Here is an 11,767-nt window from a genome sequence, read left to right as displayed (position 1 = left end):
CCTTTCCTCACTACTACTTGAATCTGATCCATGCTTTTACCTCCCTGATCAGATCTGACTTCCCCTCAGCCAGGACTCCCCCTGGCCCTCCCAGTAATGCATCCACAAGTAGCAGCAGCAACCCTTGGCCCCATTCCCCGCAGCCCCTGGTGCTTTCCTGCCTCCTAGAAACTGTTCCCACAAACTGCCGTGCTAGCCAGCTCCACCTCCCTGGAGAGAGCTGAACCCTGGGCGTCCCATACATATGATTTTCCACCGGTGGTCATAGGAGGATGCACGTTCACCTCCTGTCCTGCTGCTCAGTCCTCTCTGGACAACTCCTATGTCCCCAAGCTATCTCCTGTTTCAGAGAGTCCCCTCTCGAGTACCATTCCAGGTCTCCCCTGAACTTCTGTCCTCCATCATGTGTTTATCTGCAGTGTCCCAACCCCTCAGGACCTCACGTGGGCTCTGAATCCATTAACTGGCTGTGTGACCTGGAAACCAACTCATCCTCTCTAAACCGCAGGTTCCTTAAATGTAACTTGGGAGTGCTAATGCCCACATCCTTTTTTTTTTTTTTTTTTTTTTTGAGATGGAGTCTCACTGTCACCCAGGCTGGGGTGCAGTGGCACAATTTCGGTTCACTGCAAGCTCCGTCTCCTGGGTTTAAGTGATTCTAGTGGGTCAGCCTCCTGAGTAGCTGGGATTACAGACAGGCACCACCATGCCCAGCTAATTTTTGTATTTTTAGTAGAGTCGGAGTTTCACCATGTTGGCCAGGCTGGTCTCAAACTCCTGACCTCAAGTGATCCGCCTGCCTCAGCCTCCCAAAGTGCTGGGATTATAGGCATCGGCCACCACTCCCAGCCATGCCCATGTCATTGGCTGCTGTGATGACGTCATGAGATGACAAACAGAAACATCTCCTTCCTCCTTCCTCTGTGGCGATAACTCTCCAGGGTGAGGTGAGAGGACTAGGACAGGCTCCCCACCGTCCCCACAAGTGACTGTCTCTGCCTCAGGCCAGATGCCCCTGACTCAACCCTACAAGTTGCAGGAAAGCTAAGCCTAGTCTCTCTCCAAGAACCTGGTCCCAAAGAGAAATAGTTCCTGCTGCCAGGGTTCCATGGCTTTCCACAGTTGACCTACAAGGTCAACTATCTTGAGTTGATAGTATGAGCCGCCATACTATATGGTGGCTCATTTAAAGCCTGTAGCAGGTGTATAGAGACTGCCCACACAGAACAGGTCAATTTGGTCGATCTTTGCATTTAGTAGTTGTTTAACAGATGATTTTTATGGATTTAGACCAACCACCCTGATCGGAAACACACCTTCGTTCCCTTTTCCTCGCTGAAAAAAAAATGGGATTCTTTGCTATGGCACCTACATGGAGGCCATCTGAGGGGCTCTGGCCAGGAATCCAGCTATGGAGTCCTTCAGTGTTGTTACCTGGGAGCCACAATCATGAAGCATGTCTGTCCTTTTGCAGGTCTCTTAAAACCACCTTCCAAACAGCCACTTCCAAAGTCATACAGCCATTAGGAGAGCTGACTGCATTGATTTTTACCCTTTGTTACTGATGTCAGAGGCCCAGTAAGCAGATTAGAACAGGGGCGGAATGCTACCTTCTGGCACTTCCTGCCAAAATTTGCCTACAGTACATGGATGGCTGTTTAGAGGTAAGCTAAAAAAATCTGGTGGAAAGTGCCTGGAGTCATTTAGAATTTTGAAAACGTAAGTCAGCCATGTGTCAGTGACACTGCTGGTTGCCTACTTAACATGCGTTTCTCACCCACCCTCCTTTCCTCTTTCGATTCAGAACAGCATCTGCCCTCCTGTGCTCAGCTTTGTGTTTCACGAGGGGCTGATCACAGCCCTCATAGGTCCAAGCCAATCATGGGTTCCCAAACCCTTTGTTGATAATTGGTTTAGATAAGGGTATATAACATTGTGACATAGATTTCTTTTTTTCTTTTTTTTTTTTTTGAGATGGAGTCTTGCTCTGTCACCCAGGCTGGAGTGCAGTGGCAGTGGCGCAATCTTGGCTCACTGCAACCTCTGTCTCCCAGGTTCAAGCGATTCTCCTGCCTCAGCCTCCCGAGTAGCTGGGATTACAGATGCACATCACCACGCCGCCCGGCTAATTTTTGTATTTTTAGTAGAGATGGGGTTTCACCATATTGGTCAGGCTAGTCTTGAACTCCTGACCTCGTGATCTGCCCACCTCAGCCTCCCAAAGTGCTGGGACTACAGGGGTTCGAACCACTGCGCCTGGCCTAAATTCCTGTCATTGTAAGCCACCCAGTTTGTGGTAATTTGTTACAGCAGCCCTAGGAAAAAAATACCCTCTGTCTCCAGCCTCTACCCTCTTTGCTGTGTTGGCTTCTCTTTTTCTTCTGGCTACGGACCAACCCATGTACTCCCTAAACCACAGAACTGCCAACAACTTGCATATTTGCCACCTGTCAATCAAGCTTCCAGAAAGAAAAACAGTACTCTCTGTTTTCCAAATCCAGTTCTCTCTGAAATAACTTTGATTGGTCTAGCTTGAGTTGCAAGCTAAATTTGGTCCAATCAACTGTGCCCAATGGCAGACTGGCATTGAACCAAGATGGCAGCTCCTAAAGTAGCCATATGGATGGGAACAGAAGATACAGGGAAATTTCTAGAGTAACAAGTGTCCGCTCCAGTTATCTTTAAATAGTTACTCCATAAATACTGGCTTCCCTGGACCATGTTAATCTTTTATATTTTCAGGTATATCTATATAAAAACAGTGGGGTAACGATAAAGAAAAAAATCTGGATCTTAAAAAGCCGGATATCTCAGCTGACCAGTGAAAGTCTTTGAAAAGGATGTAATGGACACCAGTACTCTTAGAAGTAATAATGGCATAATTTATAAAGTAAATAATTTGATTGTCCCTACTCCAGCTGTGCATGGAAAAGTGAGTTGAGGGAATCCAGCCCTGTGCAAAAGGGCTATCCAGGAGCAGCCAAATAGGGCCAGGTGCGGCAGCTCACGCCTGTAATCCCAGCACTTTGGTGGGCAAATTACTTGAGGTCAGGAGTTCCAGACCAGCCTAGCCAACATGATAAAACCCCATCTCTACTGAAAATACAAAAATTAGCTGGGCAAGGTGGTGGGTGCCTGTAGTCCCAGCTACTCGGGAGGCTGAGGCAGGAGAATCTCTCGAACCCAGGAGGCAGAGGGTGCAGTGAGCCAAGCTTGCACCACTGCACTCCAGCCTGGGTGACAGAGTGAGACTGTGTCTCAAAAAAAAAAAAAAAAAAAAAAAAAATCTCATGATAAAAACTGAATAGATGCAAATAAATAACCCAAATATACTCTTGTTTGTCTTAGAGACAGTAAGTTAAATCTGATCAGAAATGACTGAAGCAAGTCCAGAGATGCTGACTGATTAGTACTTCTACACAGGCAGTTCCTGTGGTATGCTGAGGGATGAGATACTTGCAGCAACTTTGTGGCCATTCTCTTAGACCACTGAGTAATAAGCTGTGCTGATAACAACTCATAAAACCTTTAGACACAAATTCTGTAATTGCACCATTATTACAAATTTTATTGTCTGGCATTCCAGGTTTCTTGTAAATAACTGATGTAAAGCCTCAATCGTTAAAGGGAAGGTTTGAGATAGGATCAAAACTATCTTGGTTCTTTTTGAAAACGTCTCTTACAGTCAAATTATTCCCCAGGAATGTTTCTGTACTATCAGTATGTTTAAAAAAAAAAAAAAAAATTCTAGATCACTTCTCTTTTTGAGACAGGGTCTTCTTGCTCTGTCATCCAGGCTGGAATGCAGCAGCGCAAACATGACTCACTGCAGCCTTGACCTCTCTGGGCTCAGGTGATCCCCCTACTTCAGCCTCCTGAGTAGCTAGGACTACAAGCACGCACCACCACACCCGGCTAATTTTTGTATTTTTCATAGAGATGGGGTTTTGCCATGTTGCCCAGACTGGTGTCCTGGACTCAAGGAATCAACCACCTCATCCTCCCAAAGTGCTGGGATTACAGGTGTGAGCCACTGCACCTGGCCATAGGCTCCCTCAAGGGTTTTTCTCAAGTTGCCTACAGTAATCATAAATACAGCCTTTTTCAATGGCAGACTAATTCTATGGTCCATGACGGCTTACTGCAAACATAGATTCCTTCCTGTCAATAACTTCCCATTATGCTGTTATAATATAGCCAAGATAATATGGTAAAAATATGTTGACATGATAAATTTTTCCAATAAAATGTATCCTTTGCATGCAGACAATTCATACTTATTAGTAAATAATTTTCATTCTTTGGGCAGTTTCTCTCTAGATCACCCCTTCAATACCAAGTTTAAGGCACAAGCTGATCTAGCAATAAACAAAGCAATACAAGCAATAAACAAAAAACTATATTTGATCTTCTCTTCAACAGAGAATGAGGTAAGGTTCCCAGGATCCCCATGTCCTGTAAAGCTGACAAGGAGTGTGTAGTGTGAGGGCACTTAGGGGACAGCATTCATTAGAGCTCTTCAAAGATTCCCCAAGAGAGCTTAGGAGTTGGGTTGGAAGGAAACAGTCCTGCAAGTCATAAAACAGTGCTGTAGTTCAAGGATAGGTTTATCCTTAGAAGAGTCCCTGGAAAGTCAAATGATAGCTTGTTGGAAGGATTTAAGGAACTAATAATCCACATGAAGCGCTTAGCCCAGTGCCTGATGTGTCATAAGCATTCAATATATGTTAGCTAGTCTTATGATTTGAAGTGATGGTAAGATTTCCTAACATCCATGATAACTCTTGGGGCTTCCATCTTGGTATCCGTGCAGCTGCATTCTGTGAGTGACAGTGTTCTTGGGTAGAAGCAGCTGGTACCTAACGGCCATCTGGCGTTCTGTGGCCAAGCACAACTCCAGCCCTATAGGGTAGAGCAATTACATCAATAAACAGTGGCTGCATTCACAAAATCCATGGGCCCCATCTGGGAAGCCAAAAACCTGCTTGACAGCCCTGCTCTTGTTACAGTAGGTAGCTAGCCAGCCATGAGCAGGGCAGGAGAGGACCCCTCCCAACCACCAGGAATGTCAGGCAACCATCAGGTGATGGTAAAGCAGTTGTTACACTGTCTCCCTAAAATAATATTTAGGTCCGTGCAAAAGTAATTGTGGTTTTTGTTATTGTTTTTAATGACAAAGACTGCAATTACTTTAGCATCAACCTAAGAATTGGTCACAGCTGGTGTTTCTCTCCTGATAGAGAGAAACACCTGGAACTGGCAATCAGCAGCTTCTGGGTGAGATCTCTAGAGTTGGGTGAGTGGGCTCAAGCGTGTACACTAAGGGGCAAAATGACAGAGTTTAACCAGTATATGACCTTCCTCTAGGAACACTGGTAAGGGGAGACTGCCCTAGAGTGAACATGCACACACTCCAGTTAAACATACTGCGCATGCGGCCCCTCCCAAGTGCTGGCAGGCCACGGTCCACCCAGACAGCCCATCCCAAGGAAGAATCAAGAGAGAAGAGATGCAGACCCCGGAAGAGTGCCATTGTATAAAACCCCAAGTCAAAGGTCAAGCAGTGCACTTTGACTCTCTCAAGTCTCCCGCTTGGCCCTCTTCCAAGTGTACTTTACTTCCTTTCGTTCCTGCTGTAAAACTTTTTAATAAACTTTCACTCCTGCTCTAAAACTTGCCTGTCTCTCACTCTGCCTTATGCCCTTTGGTTAAATTCTTTCTCCTGAGGAGGCAAGAATTGAGCTTGTTGCAGACCCGTAAGGAGTCGCCACTACTCTCACTCTGAGTCCAGGGCCAAGGAATACCCCTTTCCAGTAGGTGATAACATGGCTCAGTAATGGCTACCATTTACAGAAATGCAAAAGAGGCTGGGAGCGGTGGCTCACTCCTGTAATCCCAGCACTTTGGGAGACCAAGGCAGGTGGATCACCTGAGGCTGGGAGTTCGAGACCAGCCTGATCAACATGGAGAAACCCCATCTCTACTAAAAATACAAAATTAGCCAGGCATGGTGGTGCATGCCTGTAATCCCAGCTACTAGGGAGGCTGAGGCAGAAGAATCGCTTGAATCCAGGAGGCAGAAGTTGCAGTGAGCTGAGATCATGTCATTGCACTTTAGCCTGGGCAACAAGAGCAAAACTCTGTCTCAAAAAAAAAAAAAAAAGAAAATGAGTAGCGCTGGCGAGTAGCGCTGGCAAGGCTATGGCACTTCCTTTATTTTTCAGTATTTTTTAGCAGATTGAACAGATACTGTGCATGCTTGACTTCAAGTGCTATTGGTCCTTGAATTGTAGTTATGGTAGCAGAAGTGAAAATAGGAAGTTCATGATATATATATTTTTTGATTTCCCACTTCTATGTCTGATTTATCTTCATAAAACAGGACATTCTGATTTTGTTCTGGGTAGTCTTTCTCTGTTGACCTCATCATTGAAACACAGTGCTACCCCTTGGACTCCTAAAAGAGAGGTTGTCATCAAAGCATTAGGAAGCTTTAGTAACCCCAGGAATTCTAGAAAGTATCTGAAGGTCAGCAATTGGACATCTCTTGATAAACTTGGACGGAGTCAACTATTGCAAATAATTGCCCCCTCGCAGGAAACATTAGAGGGTGCTCACTAGCCTCAGGCATCTGCCATGGGTGCTGCCTTCTCACAGTGTCTGTACATTTCCCCAATTACACTAACATCTTTAAGCTCAAAGAATCCCAGTTCCTCCAGGGACTGCAGTGGGAACCTTGAGCAGATGACCAACCTCCATCGGCCTCTGTTTCTTCATCTGCAAAGTGGTAAAATAGCTTTATTCCACAGAGTTGTTTTAAGGTAGAAAAATACAGTATATAATAATTATATATAATACATTTTTATTGTGTAAAATGCAATATGCAATATAAATAAGTATACATAATATTATACATATAATAATATAATTGAGTATTTAGCACAGCACTTGCCAGATAATAAATGCCCAATAAGTATATGGAAGAAATAGAGAAGACAACTACCAGTGCAATTCTTTTTTTTTTTTTTTTTTTGAGACAGAATCTGCCTCTGTCACCCGGGCTGAAGTGCAGTGGCACGATCTCGGCTCACTGCAACCTCCACCTCCCAGGTTCAAGCGATTCTCCTGCCTCAGCCTCCCGAGTACCTGGAATGACAGGCACACGCTATCATGCCCGGCTAATTTTTGTATTTTTAGTAGAAACAGAGTTTTGCCCTGTTGGCCAGGCTGGTCTCAAACTCCTCACCTCAAGTGATCCACCTGCCTCAACCTCCCACGTGCTGGCATTACAGGTGTGAGTCACCGTGCCTGGCGCAATACATCAAAAGTGCTGAGTATATTTTACTGACCTAAGGACACTTTGTTAGTGTCCTTAGGTCAGTAGATTGAGGATTTATAATTTGAGGTTTATGGTGCCTTAGAGAAACTTACTTAAATTTTATACAAAATGGTATATTTATGGGCATTTCTCTAGGGAGAAGGTACAGAGTTTTCACCAGATTCTTGGATTCTCTGCTCTGGATAAGGTTAGGAACCACCATGGTTTCTATTTCTTAAGCCCACACCTCACTCCCATTAGGATGGCTCCTATCCAAACAAAACAAAACAAAACAAAAAGGCCAGGTGCAGTGGCTCACGCCTGTAATCCCAGAACTTTGGAAGGCCAAGGCAGGTGGATCACCTGAGGTCAGGAGTTCGAGACCAGCCTGGCCAACATGGCAAGACCCCCGTATCTATGAAAAATACAAAAATTAGCCAGGAATAGTAGCAGGCACCTGTAATTCCAGCTACTCAGAAGGCTGAGGCAGGAGAATTGTTTGAACCCAGGAGGCGGAGGTTGCAGTGAGCCGAGATTGTGCCATTGCACTCTAGCCTGAGCGACAGAGTGAAACTCCCTTTCAAAAAAAAAGGGAAAAAAAAAACAGAAAATGACAGAGATTGGAACATTATTGTATCAGGCCGTCAGGCTTCCAAAACAAAAAAAACTAGACTGCAGGTCAGGCATGGTGGCCCATGCCTGTAATCCCAGAGCTTTGGGAGGCCGAGGCAGGTGTATTACTTGAGCCCAGGAGTTCTAGACCAGTCTGGGCACCATAGTAAAACCCCGTCACTAGGAAAAATGCAAAATATTAGCTGGGCATAGCGGTGCGTGCCTGTAGTCCCAGCTACTAGGGAGGCTGAAGTGGGAGGATAGTGGAGTCCAGGAGGCAGAGGTTGCAGTGAACTGAGATTACACCACTGCTTGAACAACTGAATGAGAGCCTGTCAAAAAAAAAAACCAAAAAACTACACACTGGGTGGCTTAAACAACACATATTTTTTCTTACATTTCTGGAGGCTAGATGTCCAAGATCAAGCTTCTGGCTGATTCGGTATTTGGTCAGCGCTCTCCTCCTGGCTTGCAAATGGCTGCCTCTTGCTCTGTCCTTACAAAGCCCTTCCTTAGTGCCTTCACATGGAGAGAAAAGGGCTAGCTCTCTAGTGCTCTTTTTTTTCTTTTTTTTTTTTTTTTTTTTTTTTTTTTTGAGACAGAGCCTCGCTGTCTCCCAGGTTGGACAGCAGTGGTGCAATCCCGGCTCATATCAACCTCTGCCCCACCACGCTGGGTTCAAGCGATTCTCCTGCCTCAGCCTCTGGTGCTCTTTTTTTTTTTTTTGGAGACAGAGTTTCACTTTTGTTGCCCAGTTGAAGTGCAATGGCATGATCTCAGCTCACTGCAACCTCCGCCTCCTGGGTTCAAGCGATTTCTACCCCTTCAGGTAGCTGGGATTACAGGCATGCACCACCTGGCCCGGCTAATTTTGTATTTTTACTAACAATGGGGTTTCTCTATGTTGGTCAGGATGGTCTCAAACTCCCAACCTCAGATGATCCACCCGCCTCAGCCTCCCAAAGTGCTGGGATTATAGGCGTGAGCCACTACACCCGGCTGCTCTTCTTATAAGAACATAAATTCTTATGTTTTTGAATTTGACCTCATTTAACCCTAATTACTTTCTTACTCCAAATACAACCATATTGGGGGTAAGGGCTTCAATATATGAATTTGGGGGCCACACAAACATTCAGTTCATAACACTTTTTCAACTTTAAAAAGGAAGGAAATTCAGACATGTGGTACAACATTGATGAGTCTTGAGGACATGATGCTAAATAAAATATGTCAGATAAAAAAGGAAAAATGCTGTATGACTCCACTTAGATGAGGTACCTAGACTAGTCAAACTCATAGAGACAGAAAGGAGAAGGGCAGTGACCATGGGCTGTGGGGAGAGGGGAATGAGGAGTTATTGGTTAATAGGTACAGAGTTTCAGTTTTGCAAGATGAAGAGTTCTGGAGACGGATGTTGGTGATGGTTGCACAACGATGTGAATCTACTTACTACTATTGAACTGTATGCTTAAAAATGGTCAAGATGGGCCGATGCAGTGGCTCCTGCCTGTAATCCCAGCACTTCAGGAGGTCGAGGCGGGTGGATCACCTGAGGTCAGGAGTTCCAGACCAGGCTGACCAACAAGGTGAAACCCCATATCTACTAAAAATATAAAAATTAGCCAGGTGTGGTGATATGCGCCTGTAGTCCCAGGTGCATATCACCTCAGGAGGCTGAGGAAGAAGAATTGCTTGAACCTGGGAGGTGGAGGTTGCAGTGAACTGAGATCGTACCACTGCACTCCAGGCTGCATGATGGAGCAAGACTCCATCTCAAAAAAAAAAAAAAAAAGAAAAGGTCAAGATGGTGAATTTTATGTTATATGTATTTTGTCACAATTTAAAATGATAAATAAGGCCGGACACTGTGGCTCACACCTGTAAACCCCAGCACTTTGGCAGGCTAAGGCGGGCGGATCACTTGAGCCCAGATGTTTGAGACCAACCTTGACAACATGGCAGAACTCCATCTCTACAAAAACACAAAAATTAGCTGGGGATGGTGGCACCCGCCCGCAGTCCCAGGTATTTGGGAGGCTGAAGTGGGAGGATCACCTGAGCCCACGTGGTCGAGGCTGCAGTGACCTGTGTTTGGCCACCGCACTCTAGTCTGGGTGACAAAGTGAGACCCTGTCTCAAACAAAAATAATACAACATAATAAATAAGTAAAGCCACACTGAAAGCTCCTGCACCACTGGAGTCCTGAGAAGTGATTAAAAGCATACACTTTGAAATGAGATCCACCTGGCTTCTCATAGACCCACCCATGAACTTGGAAAAGGTAGATGTTCAATCTTCAAAAATGTCTCTTAAACCAAAACACACATTTTATCTTTCAAGTAACTAAATCTTACTGAGCACCAGGTTCCCTCTAGACTTCTCGGGACTCTATTAACAAATTGCCAGTGGTTCAGGCTGTTTTAACCGTCCCTGAGCAGATTCTCCAGCCTAAGCAGGGGCTGGTAACCTGAACTGGCCTGTGAATATTTCAGAGTGTCCACTGTCTTAGCTCTGTTCACCCCGTTGAAAAGACAGCTCTATATGTATGTTTCAGACAGCATTTTACAAGGAGGCCACATCTCTGATTCCAGAAATAAAAAGCAAGTAACTCCATTGCCTTAAACTTGTCAAATTTGTTCCCCGCGAAGGTACTTCATGGATCTAACACTGACACCTACAAAGACCCTAGTTGGTTATTTTGATACATCTAGCCCAACTCTGTAACAGAACCGGTGATAGCCTCGCCAGGCTATTAGTTCCACCTCAAAGAATGATTGGAATTCACCCCATGGGATGTTTGACATGGAAGAGCCTAAACGATCATTTCATCTCTCCCCATGCTTTGCTTGTTTGTTTTCAGAGGGGAGGGAGTCTCGCTCTGTCACCCAGGCTGGTGCGCAGTGGCGTGATCTCAGCTCCTGCAAGCTCCGCCTCCTGGGTACAGGGCATTCTCCTGCCTCAGCCTCTCAAGTAGCTGGGACTGCAGGCGTGTGCCACCACGCCTGGCTATTTTTCTTTTATTTTTAGTAGAGACAGGGTTTCGCCATGCTGTCTAGGCTGGTCTCGAATTCCCGCCTCAGCCTCCCAAAGATCATAAGCATGAGCCATGGCTCCTGCTTGTAAAAGACCCCGTGCTTTTACAAATGAGGAAGCTGAGTCATAGAGAGGGTTAAGGAACTTCCTGAATAGAAATAAAAAGTAGGAATGGGAATCAAACCTAGGCCTTTGGGAACCAAGTCTAGACATGTTTCCACGACAACAGGCTATCTCACAAAAGTGTAAGTGTCTCATGAGTCTCTAAGTCATCTCGGTTCAGGGACCAAGCCAATTGTCTCTGTAATGCTTCAGTTTTAATATATGCACTGTCAAAGTGAGCATGTATAAAAATGTACATTGTCAGCTATGATAATTAAATCCTTGATTCATCTGAACACTCTGCTATAACAGCAAGCATCACATCATTTTGTAACCGTCTCTTAGCTGGTCCACCTCCTCTACCTCCTCCACTAAACTGTGCATTCCCTGACAACAGGGTTGACTTGTTCCTGTCTTAACCCCTTGTCTGATACAAGGTATTATGATCCTGGATATATAGGAGTTAGATCATTGTGCAAGTGAGACTTGTACCATTTATAAGGACAAATACTCATTTTATATTTTAGTCTTACAAGGAAAAAGGCATCTAACAAAATGTCGGGCATGTGCAAGGGCCCCCACCAATTGAGCATAACACAATTCTGCAGATGTCTTGCTTTGTTATTGTTGTTTGGGGTTGTGTTTTTTGTTTTTATTTTTTGCTTGATAATAAAATTAAAGCCTCATATGTATGTCAG

General features: G+C 44.9%; 1 non-coding gene across 1 annotated transcript; it reads right to left on the bottom strand.

Moving 5' to 3' along the window:
• Positions 1–11,205: 11,205 nt before the first annotated feature.
• On the bottom strand, positions 11,206–11,310 carry LOC113219935. The gene has a single exon (XR_003306938.1). It is a non-coding gene; the product is annotated as a U6 spliceosomal RNA (small nuclear RNA).
• Positions 11,311–11,767: the final 457 nt, after the last annotated feature.

This window comes from Piliocolobus tephrosceles, chromosome 6 (assembly GCF_002776525.5).
Source record: "Piliocolobus tephrosceles isolate RC106 chromosome 6, ASM277652v3, whole genome shotgun sequence".
Lineage (NCBI taxonomy): Eukaryota > Metazoa > Chordata > Mammalia > Primates > Cercopithecidae > Piliocolobus > Piliocolobus tephrosceles.
The sequence above is the reverse complement of the archived record's forward strand: the minus strand, read 5'-3'. Positions and strand labels throughout refer to the sequence as shown.